This window comes from Pteronotus mesoamericanus, unplaced genomic scaffold (assembly GCF_021234165.1).
Source record: "Pteronotus mesoamericanus isolate MK-2021 breed Mesoamerican mustached bat unplaced genomic scaffold, CSHL_Meso_final scaffold_21, whole genome shotgun sequence".
NCBI classification, from domain to species: Eukaryota; Metazoa; Chordata; class Mammalia; order Chiroptera; family Mormoopidae; genus Pteronotus; species Pteronotus mesoamericanus.
Window position 1 is genome coordinate 23,053,920 of NW_026555310.1, and position 16,779 is coordinate 23,070,698.

The window sequence follows — 16,779 nt, forward strand, 5'->3', positions numbered from 1 at the left end:
ACCTCAATAGACTTTTTTTCAAAGATACTCAAATGGTCAACAAGTATGTGAAAAGGTACTTAATATTATTAATCATCAAGAAAATGCAAATCAAAGCCACAGTGAGCTATATCACCCCACACCTGGTAGGGTGGCTATTACCAAAAAGGTAAGAGGTAAATATTGATGAGGATGTGGAGAAAAGGGAAACTTGTGCACTGTTGGTGTGGCTGTAAATTTGTACAGACACAATTAAAAACACTAGGGAGGTTCCCCCAAAAATTAGAAATAGAACTAACCTGTGATTCAGCAAACCCACTCCTGAGTATATATTGGAAGGAAATAAATTCACTATCTGTAAAAAACGTATCTACACCATTATGTTTATCCCAGCATTATTTACAATAGCTAAAACATGGAAACAACGTAAGTGTCCTTCAATAGATGAATGGATAAAGAAAAAAAAAAATAAAATAGAATATTACTCAGCCATAAAAAAGAAGCAAATCTTGGCAGTTCTGACCCTATGGATGAAGCATGAGAGAATTATGCTAACTGAAACATCATACAGAGAAGGATAAATGTTATATGATCTCACTTACATGTGGAAACTAAAAAAAAAAAAAGAAAGAAAAGAAAAACCTCTTAGAAAGAGAAGATTTGTAATTGCCAGGGGCAGGAGATGAGGGAGAGGAGACGGGTGAAAGTAATCAAAGGGCACAAACTTCCAGTTAAAGGTGAATAAATTCCGGGTATGTAATATACAGCATGGTGACTGCAGTTAGCACTGCTATACTGTATACTTGGAAGCTGCTTCGTGAGTAGATCTTAAAAGTTCTCATCACACACACACACATAACACTCATACACACCAATGATAATAATATGAGCTGATAGATGTGTTAACTAACTTTGTTATGGTGATCATTTCACCATATATATATATGAAATCATTACACTGTAGACTTTAAACTTACATAAAGTCTAATTGTTCAATAGACACTTCTGGCACATGACAAATGTATTGCCCAAGCACAGGTATAAACACTCTAAAAGATGAGTTTTGTGGAGGAATCAGCAGATTTTGCATTTGGAAAAAATGTAAATAAATGTAGCCAGAGAACAAATTAAAATATTTTAAATATGATCACAAATATTTTGCAGCTTCTCCCATTAAGAAGTGGAATCTATTTCCCTACTCCTTAAAACTAGGTTCACCTTTTGACTTGCTTTGACCAACAGAATGTGATAAAAGTGCTTTTGTATGAGTTCCAGAGCCTGATACTCAGCATGACTTTAACCTTTTCTTCATAACCTTGGAAAACATCTCTGCTGTTTAAGGAGGCTTGGAACCAACTACTGATAGATGAGAGATTTCATAGGTCATTGTTCATAGGCAAGAGCCAACACCAAGACTCCAGATACGAGACTGAGGTCACTTTAGATACCCCCCTGCCACTGCTCCAATCAAGACACCAGATTGACTGCTGGTGAACTAGTAAACCCAAGTGAGACCAGCAGAACTGTCTAATTATCCCAGCTATCATTTGACCTGCTTGATACTGATATTCTCCAGACAGCCTCTTTACTATCTATTGGCACATATATGGCAAAGACACATGTGAGTCTAATATTTTCCAACATTCAACATGGAAAGAGGCATTCCATCTCTCTTATGTTCCTAAATTTAAAAAAATTTAATGAGAAATGCTGCAATATTCCCCTTTTCAATATTTCCTAAGAAATTCCTAGTTCTCTGACTTTCCCTTTTCCTCCATAGTTAGCAATCTTAGCTTATATGATGGCCGGGTAGGCAGCTGCTTCTGCTCAATCACTTTTTTTCCTAATCTTTTCCTGTCTTACAGCTACTAAGTGAAACCTTTCCTTTAAACAATGTCTAGGTGATGAGAACGGGATTGGATTAGAGGCCTAAAATATACAAATGAGGGTGGAGGTGGAATGGGAAATCAACTGCATGCACACTTTCCTATCATATTCATCTAATTGCAAATAAATTGCAAATATATAGTCAATAAATTAGCTTATAACTCCCACATGCATTGTGAAACTTTGCAGAGTTGAATGTATGGTAAATACCAAGTATGTAATTCTAATTCTAATTTGTTAATTAAGCCAATAAAATTCATCCAGGTAGAATTCATGCCCTTTACGTGTTCAGCATTTGTCTCCTCAGAGGAAGGTTATACCTCCGGTCCTTTGGTGGCCAATGGGCATAAATCTTTCTCTAAACAGCTACATAGACTATTAGTGCCTGTTGGATAATTTTCTGCTCAGAGACAAATGAAAAGAGGATATGGGAGAGGAGGAGGGTTCTTATGCACTTCACATCCATGAAAACATAGTCTTAGCTTCTTTCTGGCTGGAAATAGAGAATAACTTCCAACAGTTTTGAATCAGTAATTTTTTTAACTTTGAATAATTCAATGATAAAATAACTATAGTTTACAATCTATGTCAAATAGGTTCTATAGCTGATTTTCTAAAATATCCTTATAAATAGGTTCTTTTATTGTAATTGTAACACTTTGATTATGTTAGACAATGGTATACTATATGTGGAAACTGGGGCAAGACCCTGGAATATTTATCTAGCATGAAACATAAATCAGATATCATTCATTATGTGAAAAACTAAAAAATATGAATTCTTTACTCATTTTTCAAGTTATCAATGTGATTAGAAGATGGCAGCAGCTCAGATTTATCTAAAGAGCAACATTTTTCAAAATCCAAATTATTAATTATTTATCTCTTTCAGACCCTTTACTGAAAATTTAAGGTAAAATAATAAAATATCTTTTGCAATTATATAAAATAATGTTTTCTATACACATGTATGTCAAAGCTTACCAAATTAGGAAAATCTGCTATGCAATTTTAGAAGAACAAAAAGTAAAATGGCATTGGTAAATATGGGAGACACTTAGAAAGTTCCAATAAAAATTGTGAATAAAATTTATCATTTTAGAGAGCTAATTTCAAATCCCAATTTAATATTTTAGATCCTTTATTTCACTTGGCAAATAATTAATAATTTAGATGTATGAGCATCTAATGATTAAGTATCCATTGCAAATGACACAATTTCTAAGAAAAAAAATGCTGCCTTTTGCTAATACTTTTTTCCAAAGAGAATGAAATGAAAAGGAAAGCATCCTTAGTATGAATTTTGTTTGTTGCATTTGTCCCCCTCTCCCAGGCTCATTTATTTTCTTTCTGCATGCATATATTTAATTTCATCAAACCAGATCATTTTCATCAGTACACCAGATTTGGGTTTCAAGTAATACTGGATTTCATGGAACCAGTGACTATAAATGGGCACAGTAATGCAACAGAACTTCAGAGAAACACTAAAATACAATGTGTCACAAATACAATTATTCTTCCTTTACATGCCAAATCATTTACTAAATCCAGATTTTTATTCCAAATATTCTGATTAAAATTTATTATATTAGTTATTTTGTTGAAAATACTTATTGAGCCAAGTTATCTCTGGGCCAAAGTCACTCCCTAATAGTAAACATAACAGTTCCAAAAAGTGGAGTTCCAGTAGCTTGAGAGAGTTACCACTCTTCTTGAAGGATTTACTCAATTCCAAAGAAAACACAAACCTATAAATGCAGAGATTTTCATTAAATGTAAATTAAGAAGAGTACTTTGGAGGTTTGGTACAGGAAAAAAAATGGGTTAAGAAATATCCTTTCAGTTGGAAAGAATAATAACCATTTAAAAACTACTAAAGGTCATTTAAACACAAGTATTATATGAAACTTATCTGACCACAGTTTTTTGGAATGTTTTAAAAATTGGGAATTTTTGTGATGAGAACTTTTAAGATCTAGTCTCTTAGCAATCTCAATTTAAACAAAAAGAACTTTAAAATATTTATCTAAATGTATGTAAAACATTAATGTAAAAGTATACAAACATTTTAATGCATGGACAGAGACAGGCAAAAGTAGTTTCATAGTTGTTCATATGGAAAAATATATAATAAGAGAATAACCTCTGTGTTTCATGTACCCACAGCTATAAACCTACTTTTGGCCACCCCATATTAATTTCCCCTCACACTCAAAGCAAGTTAAATCCCCCTTCCCTAGATCTTGTGTATCTATGCATTTACAAAATGTCTTCAAACGGAATGTCCTTCTTGGTTCAGAATCTCATGTATGATTTGCATGATAGTAATGAAGTTACTTATTCAACCTGTTGTCAGGAAGCCAACCCACTTCACATCCTCAGGAACCTAATTCTATCTGTTACAAGCTCTTTCTCCAATATCTTCAACGTCTTTATTCACCCAACCAGGTTGGCACCCTTAATGGTCCCTTCTGTACAGGAGAAGAGCTCTATAGGAAGAGCAGTGGTTATGTACCCAATGCATCAGCAATTTCTTCAGGATCTACTTCCCAAGGTCCACTTTAATGCCTTCCTCAAAGGGTTTATTTACTTTATTTTTACCCTATTGCTTTGAGTCAGGAGTCTCCTTTTAGATTCATTAAAATTGAAATCCAGCCTGCTTTTGATTTGTTTCTCCCCTCTCAGAGGACTCACCTTTGTCTACAGCCCAGAGGCTAGCCCCGCCCACCCCTCACCCAGCTGGCTGCGGCTTGATTCTTGCACTCACCGCATAGCCTGCGCCTATTGGCCCCTATTTATTCACATACGGCGTTAGCCAAAACTGAACCTTTTTTTTTTTTTTACAGTTTTTAAACATACTCAAGTCTGCCCTATCCAAAAAAACAAGAAAAACAAAAAACGCTGCTTCTATTACTTATCTCAAACCCTTCTGTAGTCTCAATCCCTCTCCTTTCCTTTTGATTAGATTCCTTGAAAATGTAGCCTACCCTCAATCTCTGCTTATCTCACAACTCCCACAATACTGGCTTCCGTTCCCAGTAACGCATTGTACTTGCTCCTGCTAAAAATGCCTTAGGCCTAATCACTAGCTCCAATGGATACTCTTCTGAATTTATTTTACTTAATCTCCCTATGGCCTGACCATCTAAAAATGTTCCTTCTTTCTTGGGTATCTCTTCTATAATATGTGTGACACTTTTTTCTTGTCACTCCCTGAGGAGGGAGAGTGGATAAAATGGTCTCAAACATGCAAAAAAAGCATTAAAAATGAATCTTCATATGAATTGTAACATCTAGCTTCTTAGTAGTACCATGTATTAAGTACAAGAAGCACGAAACTGCATACACTGTATTTGGTGATCAATATCTCCTTGCTCAACTTAACTGAAGGGGTGCTGGCTGAGGCGGCCAGGAATTTTCCCAAGTTGGTTATAATTCTTGAAGGCAAAGAAGATGGTCTGGAGCCTAAACCAGATTTACAGCTTTTACCAGACAAGTTGCACCAAAGCTTCTCTACCTGGCAGGTCAACTATCCAGAGCTGGGATTCTCCTGAGGCTAAGATATATATGGTTCCTTAAATTTTCCTAGTGGAAAATTGGGGGGAATGGAGGAAGAGATGAAAAATGGGACAGATTCAATTTTTTGTTTTCAGTGGAGTTTTCAGAGCACTTGCTGAAACCCAGGGATAGAAGCTGGCTGGGTAGGAAGGTCTTTACTATGCCCTGCCCCCAGGTGCAATATAGCGCAAGAATGAGAATGGGCCTGCTTTACCTTCCCATTGAAGTGTCTTTCAGTTCAACACAAATATTCACTGGGTTTCTACTTCATGCCAGGCATTCTGTTGAGGGATGAGGACACAAGGATAAGGAAGCATTGGCTCTATGCTTCAAAAGCAGTGGCCCAGTGAACAGCCAGTTTCATCAGGTGGGCATCAAAAAAACCACAATAAAACATCAGGAATCCTTATCAGGTGGACTTTCCCCCTCTTCCTCTGCTCTATTCATCAACCAGTGTAGGTGGAATCCCAAATTTCACTCTTCAGCCTCTTGCGATTTAAGTTACACCCGCCTGCACTTCTGAACTCCCATAATGACACTCAGGACCAAGATGTTACTACTTTCTTCATTTTGTCAAAGGAATTTCCAGTGAATTTCTGATACTAGATATCAATGCACCTCCTGCATTACTCTTTAAGACATGCGGCTTCTGTTGGATGAAACATTGGCAGGGTCTTTTGGCTCATCTCATGTTATGCACATTTCTGTTCCTTTAGTCCGTATTCCTGCTGCATTGGGATTTTAGTTGTTGAGAGGACAACCAAACTGAATCAAAACAATTATGCAATAACGTGCATGCCAAGGTTTCCTGGCACCACTTACCAGAAATTCTACAGTGTTATAGTGCATTGCCCAAATATTTTATTTACATTCAACTTGTCCCAAGGTATTGCTAAGAATAGGAATAAATATATAGCCTGTTTGTTCGGAGTATTAAGCCACATAGCCAAATTTGGACTGGTAAATGTTGTATCTCCCTCATGAATAGGGAATATGGAATTGAAAAATGACTAACGTGGAGGACAGAATGACTCAGAAATCCAAGAATAGCCAAATCATGTGAAAAGACCGAAAGCCTCCTTCAGAATGAAATGCATCTGCCTGACTCACAAAACCGGCAAATTGTATTATTTAGATCTACGTAAAATAGAATTTCACCCACATTTTATCCATATATTTCATTTCACTTTGGGTTAGTAAGAAGTTTTCCTTCTTAATGAGATAATTCATAGGTTCAAAGGTATACTTTTGGCTCAAAAAAAAAAAAACCTAATCTAGTTTGTTTTATCTCTATCATATCATAAATTAATAAGGCGCTGTTTGAAATTATTTTAAGAATAGGTTTGAAAATTCACTTTGGATGAACCACATGCTCTTCAAAGATCTAGGTGACACTAACCACCCAAGTGTTGAGAAAGGAAGATAATATGAAAGTCTCAGACACCACGGGAGGTCCAGTGTTGGCCTAGGTGAGCGTCTCATCTAGGATTCGAGGAATAATCAGACCCTCTGAACAGAGTGCTTCCTCTGCTTCAGTATTATAAGCCACCTTATTGGGATCTAATTGGGAACAGAACTGCAGATACTCTGAGAGGACACGCTCTTTACTACTCTCACCACCACATTTATCACTGACAAACTGTCAAGGAAAAAACTTAAGACAAGGTCACTGGAACCGAATATCATCCTACATCAGCCACCTTTGCCAGCCACCCTCACCCCCAATGCACTGCGCCCTCTGGAATTCCCACACTTCCATCAGCAAACAAACCTATATCCTGAATCTCTTCCTGGAAGTCTTTGCAACCCCTTGCTTTAATTAAAATCTGGATCTCATTATGGGCTCAGCCTTCTCTGCAGCCCTTTCAATTGGAAGTTGTTTTCTTTTCTCACAAGTGGAGTAGGTAGCTTCACCACCCACCATTGCCATTTCCACATCATTACTTTGTCTATGTAAACCCTGCTTCTTTGGGTTTCTTGCCACTTGGAGAAAACACTTGATCTCCTTTATTACTGCTATTATGACTTGGGAGTCACCCCCGATTCTTCTTCCCCTTATTATATACCACCACTTAATGCATTAAAAATTTTCTCCTCCCTCCAAAATATATTTTAATCCATGCGGTTCACATCTGCACTGCCATCAGCCTAGTCTAGGTCACCATCCTCCCTTTCATAGATTTTTCTAGGAGTATTTTTCACCCATGCTGCCTATTCAGAAAAGGCTTCATGGCCATGAGACCAGTGCAGTTGCACAAGACCTCATGTTTAGAAGAGACCTGTGTTCTGTTTAAAGCTCTATTGTTGCCATTTTTGAAAATTTTAACTTATTTTTGACAAGGGGCCTCACATTTTCATTTTGCACTGGGTCTCACAGATTATGCAGCCTGTCCTGTTCCTATTTGTAGACTTGCTTCTTCTACTCACACCACATGAAAAAAGTCAGGGTATTATTTTTACCACGTGAATCATGACACTCCCCTGTTTAAAATACATCAGTGGCTTTCCACTGCATTAAAGTCCTCACTCAAATCATGGTCTATAAAGAGTTGCCTGGTTGGGTTGCAGGCCTCTCTTTCGCACGTCATCACTCGCACTCACTGAAGTTTCAGGATGTGTATTTCCAGAGATCTGCATTGTAAGAAACACTAAAGGAGTTTCTTCGGCATAAGGAAAATGACCCCACAGGGAGACCGAGAGATTAAGTGAGAAATAAACAACAATGGAAATGACAAATACGTAATAAGTATAAATTAATACTGACTGAGCAAACTAAAAATTAGTTTTATGTTTAAATGTATATATAGATTTGAAATTATGACAGATATATAAAAAGTAGAAAGGGTATTTTAAAAAGTAGAAAGGGCCAAATTGCTAGCATTATTGGAGAATGGTACCATATGTTCTGTAATTAGACTGTACTAAGTAGGGTGTGTATATTGTACTCTCAAATTAAACAGTAAAAGGATAGTAAAACAATGTAGAACTAACAAATTAACACATATAAAAAGACATAATAAGAAAAAATTTCATTAATCAAAAAGAACAAAATAAAGGAAAAAAGAACTTAAAACATTAAAACATATGGAACTAATTTTAAAAACAAATAGAAAAATGGTAAATATAAATTCAAAATAACAAAATATTTCCAAAAATATGAAAAACAAAATAAAAGCAAAAACAAACACAAGTGCATGTTCTTATAAAATATAGAACATTGAAAGTTTGGAAGTAAAAGGCCAGAAAATGATGTTATGCAAATAACTTTAAAAAGATGGTGTGGCTATGATGATATAAAATTTAAGAATTTTAGCCAAAAAGCACGACAAGCAATTAAGAACTATTCTTAATGATAAAGAGATTAATCCACCAACAAATATAACTGCTAAAAAACCTACATGTACCTAATAACAAAGGATGGAAATATATAGGCAAAAGGGACAGAATGAAAAGGAAAAGCAAAATCACAATCTGTTCAATGGAGCTCTCTTTGTTATGCTGGAACAGGCAGAGAAAATCAGGAGTGATACAGACAATCCGAAGCTAATCTATAGTGACAGCCTCACTTTATGATCTATCACATGGGAAACTGTGCTAACTATTCCATTGCATTTCAAAGGGAAGTGTAATTGGTAATTTTTGAGAACAGTGTTCTCTGTACGAGGTCATATATAGAACACTGGATTCAAAAATTGCCAAATTTACCATATGATGGACCATAAAGCAGGTCTTGATGATTTTTTATAAATTTATTAAGGTATAATTTACATATAATAAAAGATATCCATTTCACATGTACAAATGAATACACACATGTTATCACCACCACAATTAGACAGCAGAGAGTATTTCCCCTACACCAAACAACAAACCCTCGCGCCGCTAGGAAGGCAATCCTCTTCTTAATCCTAGGAAAACGCTGACTTGGTTTCTGTTTATTATGTAGTATAGTGTCATGAATAGAAGTAAATCTATGGAGTCAGACTGCCTTGGTTCAAAAATGGAGATCATAGTAATATTAATAACTTCCTGTTAGAGTTGTTATGAGGATAAAATTAACACATATAAGGTACTTATAACTGTGTCTAGTATGTATAAAGGGCCATATATTCATTGACTGAGTTCCTAGAATAAAGACCTACCATCATCCACAGGAACTTTTGTTTTAGATCTATTGTTAGATGAAGAAGGCATAATGATGGGATAGAACATTATTTTCTCTGTTTATTATTTGCCACTTACAACATTAACAGAAAATATATTTACGAAAGCAACTTCAAATTGCTAAGCATATTAGAAAATTCAATTGAAGACATAAATGATGCAATTCCATATCCTTTACAAAGGCAAGGATGTGTACCTTTTGAAGAATGAGGATAATTATTAAGAAAAAAAATAGCCTGCATCATTTAACACATTTGGTAACAAACAAATTAAACCTCTATTGGTCTTAGCAAATTAGATACCTATTAAGCAATAGTAAGTCATATTATCAACTTCCAATTCTTATGGTTCATTCTCATTAGCAAATAAGGAAGTGTCATTAATAAAAGGTGTTCTTAAATGGTATCTTTATATTTATGCCTTAGATAAGTGAATTAAATAATTCAAGGAGAAAAAAATCCAACTCATTTCTTCTGAGTAGAAACTACTCATTGAAAAGGCTCTTTTAAATTAAATCTATATCTAGAATAAAATTGAGTATAAATTATGGGTTTTTTAACAAAATAAAATGTTTAGTAGCTTATTTTACTTTGAACTGATTTCTTTCTAACTATAGTCCCAGTTACAATTAAGCCTATAAATTATATCTAAATGGCATACATAAATATCTTCTGACAGTTTTATATTCAATTTCCATGACTCAGAAAGAGAATCTTAATAATCAAGATAAACTAAGAACCAAATTAAAGATCTTGATATAAGTAGGAGAAAATGTGTTATTAAATTGGCATATAAAATATCAACAGCAAAAGATCATGATTTTAATTATTTCCATCTGAAAGTCTTTTTTAAGATACTTATCAATGCCAAAACTTTAAAGATGTCAACATCTAAATTTATATTTACCACTTGTCCCTACATGTACAAAATAAGAACATATTTGAATAAAAAAGGAAAGAAATAAATCAACTAGATATTTTAAAGTAAACAATGCTTACATTAAAATATAATAAAACTATTTTACTTATTTTTTTCATCGTATTAACAGAAATAAAATATGAATTAAAGCCTTGTGTTTTTTACTTTGACTAACTTAGAAGACAAAGGTCATTACATAGGAAAACATACCCCTAACTGTCCTTATGCCATAAATTACATTAAAGAAACTTAAAAGACACCCTAATAAACCAGTATATGGGCTTTATTTGGTCCTATTTCAAATAAACACACTGGGGGAAAAAAACTGAGAAATGTGACCTAGATATTTGACAATTCTAGCAAATTAATGTTATTGTTAGGGTGTGATATAGAATTTAATTTTAAAAAATCCTTGTCTTTTAGAGATACATAATGAACTATTTACAGAAGAAACAATATAATGTGAAGAATTCAATATAAGGAGGGCAGAGAGGAGGAAAGTGGTTGACAGACCAGTTGAAACAATCAGCCATGTGTTGAAAATTGGTGAAGCTGCACAAATAGTGCACTGTGTTCATTTTGTAATTCTCTCCTCATGTATATGTTTGAGATGATTTCCCATAATAAAAGAATTTTTAAAGATTTACTAATTGCTGTTTTAGAGAAAATTCACTCTGACTGCCTAAAAACAGAGAGATGATAAAGATATTTGGGGTTAAACATGTAAATACTTATCACCTTCAAATAGAGTTCTTGACCATTAATTCATTAAGTATGAAACAAAACCTTTGTGGGTGACTGCTTCTTTATTAAAAAATAGTCCATTAAAAATCATGGAAGGAGATATTGTGCATCTTTTATTTTTCTTTTTGGTTTCTCCAAAGATTGTAATAAAATCTCTGGCCCCTCCAAAAAACTGCAATTTTAAAATGATACTGCTTAAAATAGAAGGCAGGGAAGTTAGAAAATATGGCAAATTCTCAGAAAGCAATAATATTTTTCTGACTCTATCACAGACTTGTAACTAGCATTCCTTTTTGTTATCCTTGATTTTCTGATACTGGCACCAGTTGGCAATTTTTTTTCTTTAAACTCTTTAAACACTGATTTTAGTATCTGTTGCCTTGTAGTGGATTGTGTGTCAGGTTACCCAGATAAACTAAATGTCATGTGGTTTAGTGTGCAAACACCATTGTCTTCAGAATTTAAAAATATGCCTTTAAATTAATTCATGTGGTAACCTCTGAGAAGCTAGTAAACTGTTCTATGGTGTTTGAGGTAACCATAATAGGAATATATGTCTTCCCAATTTCCTGATAATCATGACTACAAGCTTTAAGACCCTTTTGCTTTCTTGGTTGCTGAAGAATTTGAGGAATTACTTCTCTTTTATCATGAGTTCCCAAATTCTGTAATTTGATGGTTCATTTTGAAGGTTTCACAATTCCTGTCTCAGATTCAGTCAGATTTTTGCATGAATAAAAATACTACACTCATTTCTCTTTGAACACTTTGATGTCATAGAAAAGATTGTTGCATCTTGCCAAAGTTTATCACAGTAAATTCAAGCTGTGACTGTACTGGCATAAAACCCAGACATCCAGAAGAAAAGTGAAAAATCCAATGAATCATTTGAATGTTTCTATACAACAAAACTTAATTGGTTGAAAATATATTCCTGTTCCTATTTTCAAATATGAAACCAGAACTCGATAAACAGAATCCTGCTTTTTTTTCTTGTGATCTATTTAAAAACAGACAAATAGGCATAAAATAATAAATTGAATACTGGTTGACTTTTGTACAAAAGGACATGAATGTGAATATATCATGCAGACAAAAAAACAAATTTTTTTAATGGATTACGTGTTTCCAATGCTTTCATTTTAGAGACATTATCTAAAACAACCCCTGTTAAAAAATAAAAGTAATATTTCTCTGTACCTCTAGGAATAACGATTTCTTGTTTAAAGATAATGAGCTCCTGAGTTGTCATAAATTCTTAATGTTAAATGCAATAAACATTTCTGGACCTTATTGGAAAACCTTTTATGTAATTACTTTAGTCATGTTAATAGTAAATACTTTCAGAGTGTGTTTCCAATAGAAGTCAATAACAACGGAAGAGCTGACAGGAGATGTAAACTGTAGTATTCTTGTCTTTAATAATACATCCTTTAAAAGTCAATATAGTTTTCTAGTTGAGATGGTGGCAGTTTTGTTTCCAGTGATAAAGTAACTACTTAAAAGAGGTTAGTTGTGAAAAACAGGCAAAACCCCCCAAATCCCCAAACACTCATAAGGCTGGCACCAATATAGCTTTAGATGGCCACCTTCAGGTGTGATATCGACATCCATTTTCGTAAGTGGTTTTATTAGCTTCCCCTATTTGTAACACTTAATATTTAATGGCAAGGGACAATTGCCAACAATTAGCTCCTGGAGAGTGGCCAATCTACCCATATTGAACTCATGTTTGCCCCGGCGGAGTTCCCAAGGCTAGATAAGTAACAAAAATAAATAAGAAACTGAAAATGTTGCTATGAGATATTTGCTAGACACCATGAGCAGCAGAATGGTCAGAGGATCTCTGTGAGTCACCGGAACACAGCCTCAAACTGCACAGGAAAACTAGTGCGCGCTGAGAAAGCCCAGGAGCATACCAGTCCGAACTGGAACATGAAGGAATGAGTTTTCTCTTTTTGATCAAAGAAAACGTGCAGAGAGATAAAATGACTGCATTTAATGAATGCATCATGAGGTATAACAAATAATGTTGTAGTCAGAATCCAGATATCATGGAAAGCAGTACACATGCATTTACCTTCTCAGCCACATACTCAGATTATGTGTGTGGATTTAAACTCACTAAAAGGTATATGTGTTATTTAAGGCTCTGGAGTCAGACAGATCTGAGCCTGAACGATAGTTCTACCAATTTGCAAACTATTAGAAATGACTAAAGCCCCAGTTTTAGGATGGGTAAAATGAGAAGCATAGTTGTACCTAATTTACCAGTTTTAATAAGAAATAAAATAATATACATTAAATTATATCACTCTTCCTGGAAGTGCTCAATGATTATTAACTACTATTCATGTTTTTATAGTCAGTCATACATATGGTTTCCAGATTGAGCAAAAGAAAACAAACCAGTTACCCGGTTAAATTTAATTTCACATAAATAATGAATATTTGCTTAGTATATGTCCCATGCAATATTTGGAACATACTTATTCTAGAAACTTATTCATTGTTTATCTAAAATTCAAATTTAACTGGGCATCATATAATTTATCTGGTAACTCTATTCATACAAAAATACAGTCACGAAAATTCATTTATCTATTACTTAGTCAAAAGCCTATTGGTAAGTAAGAGATCTAAGACAAACTAAACATAGCTATTAACATTCCTGCTAATCACTTCACAAAATATTCCCTAAGTCTTTACACAGTGTCCATGCACCTTAACTTTGTATTTTGAAGTTTATTTTCTGGTGAAGAGATGTTTGTCTCGGAAAGTTGGACTTATTAAAAAATATCATTCTTGTTGTGGAAAAGCTGCAGGTCTTCGAAAAGAGCATTAGTGCAAACAACTGCAGGCTACAGGTTCTCCCAGCCAGGCCTTCCCTGAGCCCTTGCTCTTTATCTTCTTCTTGGCTCTGTCAGCTTGTGACCCAGACTGAGCCATGGACTTTGGCTCTCCCATTGGTATCTCTTGTGCTACCCCAATATCTGGCCCCAGGCACGTACGTCCCTGATTCTGTTTCAAGTACATGGACTGTGTTTTGGAATGCTGTCCCTGTTTTCTCAGCACTTCCGCCCTTGCTTTGTTCCTGGCTTGACTTTGCACCCTCAGCTCAGTGCCAATATCTTGCACAAGTCCATTTCGCTATGTTACCAATACAGGAACTGTTTTCTAACTCAAACAGATTACTCTACAAATTAGTGAAAGAGCCAGATATAACAGGAACACTGATAGCAGTGAGAAATTATGGTTAGCCACCTGACAGCACTGATATGCTGCGATAACACTGTGCCATAGGTTGAGAATTTACTGCTCACCAATCACTGTGTTCGACACTAGCTACATTCCTCTTTCAATCTCTTCAAAGAAGGTAATACTATAACCATTTTACAGATGAAGAAAATAAGATCATACTGTTAGTATGTTCAGAGCTGCAATTGAATACATCTCTCTAGCTCTGCAAACCACATGCTTTCAACCACAAAAGGCTATGTGCTCAGCAAAAGAAGACATAGGAAAAAAAGTTAAGTGTCATGAACCCAAAAAGCATTAAAGTATTAGACCACTGATATAGGTGCAAAGGTGACCATTTGTATGGGTCCTATATATTAGATATGTGTTATAGTACTGTGGTCTTGGGCCCAGATGGCCCTACTCTATTATAATGTAAGTGAATGCAATATTTAAGTGTGTCTTCATAAAGGTTTAATTTTTCAAAGAGATAATACACTAAGGTGATTAAACAAGTTTTGGGAGGGAGTAGTCAGAGGACTTGTTTCAATCTTGGCTTCACTACATCCTTCCAATTTTGAGGATTTGACCAAGTTTCTTTTTATATTATAATTTATCAATTATGCTATTACAGCTGTCCCAATTTTTCCCCATTTGCCTCCCTCCACCTAGTACCACCCACTCCCTCAGGCAATCTTTACATCATTGTTCATGTCCATGGGTCATGCGTGTAAGTTCTTTGGCTACTCCTGTTCCTACACTGTTCTTTACATTCTCATGGCTGTTCTGTAACTACCTATTTGTACTTCTTAATCCCCTCACTTCTTCAACTGTTCCTCCACACCACCAACCCATCAGGTAACCATCAGTTTCCATATCCATGATTCTGTCTCTGTTCTTCTTGTTTGCTTAGTTTGTTTTTTAGTTCAATTGTTGATAGACATGTATTTATTGCCATTTTATTATTCATAGTTTCAACCTTCTTTTTCTTAAATAAGTACCTTTAACATTTCATATAATAATGTTTTTGTGATGATGAACCACTTCAGTATTTTCTTCTCTGGGAAGCTTTTTTATCTTCCCTTTGATTCTAAATGGTATCTTTGCTGGGTAGAGCAATCAAGGTTGTAGGTTTCTGTTTTTCATTATGTTGGATATTTCTTGTCAATCCTCTCTAGCCTGAAAAGTTTCTTTTGAACAATCAGCTGACAGTCTTATGGGAACTCCCCTGTAGGTAACTAACTGCTTTTCTCTTGCTGCTTTTAAGGTTCTCTATCTTCAATCTTTGACATTTTAATTATGATGTGTCTTGGAATGGGCCTCTTTGCATTCATCTTGTTTGGGACTCTCTGTGCTTCCTGGAGTTGCATGTCTATTTCTTTCATCAAATGAGGGAAGTTTTTTTCATTATTTTTTAAAATAAATTTCCAATTTCTTCTTCTTTCTCTTGTCCTTCTGGCACCTCTATGATGCGAATGTTGGAGCACTTGAACTTGTCCTAGGGGCTGCTTATATTATCTTTGTTTTGTTTGTTTTTTTATTCTTTTTTTCTTCTTGTTGTTCTGATTGTTTTTTGCTTTCTTAGTTCCAAATAATTGATTTTATTCTCAGCTTTATCCACTCTACCGTTGTTTTCTGTAGATTGTTCTTTATTTCAATTAGTGTATTCTTCATTTCTGACAGGATCTTTTTTATGCTTTTGAGGTCCTCACTAATCCTTGAACGTCTTTAAAACCAGTGTTTTGAACTCCGCCTCTAATAGATTGCTTGTCTCCATTTTGTTTAGTCCTTTTTCTGGAGTTTTGACCTGTTCTTTCCTTTGGGGCATGTTTCTTTGTCTCCTAGTTTGTCAGCCTCCCTGTGTTTGTTTCCATGTGTTAGGTAAACCTGCTATGACTCCCTGTATTGGTAGCATGGTCTAATGTAGTAGGTGTTTTGTAGGGAACAGTGGCACAGTCTCTCCTACCACCCAAGCTAGGTATTTGAGGTGTGCCCTTTGTGTGGGCTGAGTATACCCTCCTCTTGTAGTTGAGTCTTAATTGCTGTTGGAAAGTCAATTGGAGGGATTTAGCTAGGCCAGTCAGCTGCAAGGACTGGCTGTGACCACTTACCATCAACCTCTGCCCTCTGTGGAGGATCAGCTGTGCAGGAGCAGGGTAGTGGAGCTTCCACGTGGTCTGTAGCTGTCTACTGGGTGCACAGGCTCTGGGTTTTCCCAGGTGGTACAGACCAAGCTCAGCCCCCACCTGGGCTCTGCCTGGGGCCATGATGCCTGAGCTAAAAACCAAT